This window comes from Ascidiella aspersa, chromosome 5 (assembly GCF_963924565.1).
Source record: "Ascidiella aspersa chromosome 5, kaAscAspe10.2, whole genome shotgun sequence".
Lineage (NCBI taxonomy): Eukaryota > Metazoa > Chordata > Ascidiacea > Phlebobranchia > Ascidiidae > Ascidiella > Ascidiella aspersa.
The window spans coordinates 10,182,873-10,185,372 of record NC_139451.1 but is presented as its reverse complement, the minus strand read 5'-3'; the positions used below and the strand labels follow the sequence as shown (position 1 = coordinate 10,185,372).

The window sequence follows — 2,500 nt, the reverse complement described above, 5'->3', positions numbered from 1 at the left end:
TTTGCAACGCGACCCTGAGGCGGGCGCGGCCCCGGGATTGACCCGAGGCCGCAATTTGCGTTCAGAACGTCGATGCTCAATGTGTCCTGCAATTCACACTAATTCACGCAGCTAGCTGCGTCCTTCATCGACTCACGAGCCGAGTGATCCACCGCCAAGAGCCATCCACGATTGTTTCGCTCGCACAGTGCCTCGCACTATAGGGTGACAAAATAGACCGCGCCGAGCGGTCGGCCAGGCCGACGCTTGAAGCCGGAGCGCGCGGCACCGCGGCACTCGACGCGCAAACATTACCGGGTGACCGAATCGCCGGCCGGCGCGCCGCTCCTCGCGGGTCGGGCGCCGGGTAGCAAAGACTTTTTCTCTCGCTTGTCCGAGTTTCGCGTTCGCCGAAGCGTTTGCGAGACCGTTAATGATCCTTCCGCAGGTTCACCTACGGAAACCTTGTTACGACTTTTACTTCCTCTAAATGATCAAGTTAGATCGTCTTCTCGGACGCCGGCTCGACCGTTGCCGGCCGCGCCAGGTCCAATCGGAGGACCTCACTAAACCATTCAATCGGTAGTAGCGACGGGCGGTGTGTACAAAGGGCAGGGACGTAATCAACGCGAGCTAATGACTCGCGCTTACTGGGAATTCCTCGTTCAAGGGAAATAATTGCAATTCCCTATCCCTAGCACGACCGGGGTTCAGCGGGTTACCCAGACCTGTCGGCCAAGGCGAGCACATGCTGATCCGGTCAGTGTAGCGCGCGTGCGGCCCCGAACATCTAAGGGCATCACAGACCTGTTATTGCTCAATCTCGTGTGGCTAAACGCCACTAGTCCCTCTAAGAAGTTAGACGCCGACCGATTGGGTCGCGTAACTAGTTAGCAAGCCAGAGTCTCGTTCGTTATCGGAATTAACCAGACAAATCGCTCCACCAACTAAGAACGGCCATGCACCACCACCCACAGAATCAAGAAAGAGCTCTCAATCTGTCAATCCTCACTGTGTCCGGGCCGGGTGAGATTTCCCGTGTTGAGTCAAATTAAGCCGCAGGCTCCACTCCTGGTGGTGCCCTTCCGTCAATTCCTTTAAGTTTCAGCTTTGCAACCATACTTCCCCCGGAACCCAAAGACTTTGGTTTCCCGCAAGCTGCCGGAGAGGTCGTAAAACTAACGCCCCCCGATCGCTAGTTGGCATCGTTTATAGTCAGAACTAGGACGGTATCTGATCGTCTTCGAACCTCTGACTTTCGCTCTTGATTAAAGAAAACATTCTTGGCAAATGCTTTCGCAGTCGTTCGTCTTGCGCCGATCCAAGAATTTCACCTCTAACGGCACAGTACGAATGCCCCCGTCTGTCCCTCTTAATCATTACCTCGCGCTCCGAAAACCAACAAAATAGAACCGAGGTCCTATTCCATTATTCCATGCACCATTATTCAGGCGAATCGCCTGCTTTGAACACTCTAATTTTTTCAAAGTAAACGTTCCGGCCGCCGCCGACACTCAGTCAAGGGCACCGGCGGAGAACCGGAGGTGAGGCCAGGACGGCCAGTACACGCCTTGCGACGGACCGGCCGCCTGCGCCCAAAATCCAACTACGAGCTTTTTAACCGCAACAACTTAAATATACACTTTTGGAGCTGGAATTACCGCGGCTGCTGGCACCAGACTTGCCCTCCAATGGATACTCGTTAAAGGTTTTAAAGTGTACTCATTCCAATTACAGGGCCTCGTTTAGAGTCCTGTATTGTTATTTTTCGTCACTACCTCCCCGCGTCGGGAATGGGTAATTTGCGCGCCTGCTGCCTTCCTTGGATGTGGTAGCCGTTTCTCAGGCTCCCTCTCCGGAATCGAACCCTGATTCTCCGTTACCCGTAAGAACCTCGGTAGGCCAGTACCGTACCGACGAAAGTTGATAGGGCAGACACTTGAATGATCCGTCGCCGGTGCGAGACCGTGCGATCCGCAAAGTTATCCAGAGTCACCAAAGGTTGCGGGCCGAAGCCCGGTCGGTTTTTGGTCTGATAAAAGCACGCCTCCCGCGAGGTCGGCGCTTCACGCATGTATTAGCTCTAGCATTTCCACAGTTAACCACGTAAAACGTACGATCAAATGAACCATAACTGATTTAATGAGCCATTCGCAGTTTCACTGTACGAGAGCTCGTACTTAGACTTGCATGGCTTAATCTTTGAGACAAGCATATGACTACTGGCAGGATCAACCAGGTAGCTACTTTAGCGTAGCCCCGAAAGGCCGACGAAGGAGGCGCCGCTGATGCGGCGCCGTCGCTCGGTCGATGCGAAACCCGAAGGCTTCTCTCCGTTAAAATTTCGTTCTTTGCTCGGCTGCCCGAACTCAGAAAACCGTCACCGCCCGTCGCACCCCCGGAGTAAGACTTCGTCGGCAGGCCTTTCGACCGCCACGTCGCCAACACCGGCGCGAGCGCAACGCACGCCAGACAACTTCGCCGAAGCGACCGCTCAGAACCCGACAAACTGACACTCGGC

General features: G+C 54.7%; 2 non-coding genes across 2 annotated transcripts; both read right to left on the bottom strand.

Moving 5' to 3' along the window:
* Positions 1 to 9: 9 nt before the first annotated feature.
* LOC146143087 (5.8S ribosomal RNA) lies at positions 10 to 163 on the bottom strand. The gene has a single exon (XR_014500977.1). It is a non-coding gene; the product is annotated as a 5.8S ribosomal RNA (ribosomal RNA).
* A 247-nt stretch (positions 164 to 410) lies between these two features.
* On the bottom strand, positions 411 to 2,221 carry LOC146143086 (small subunit ribosomal RNA). Its single transcript, XR_014500266.1, has one exon. It is a non-coding gene; the product is annotated as a small subunit ribosomal RNA (ribosomal RNA).
* Positions 2,222 to 2,500: the final 279 nt, after the last annotated feature.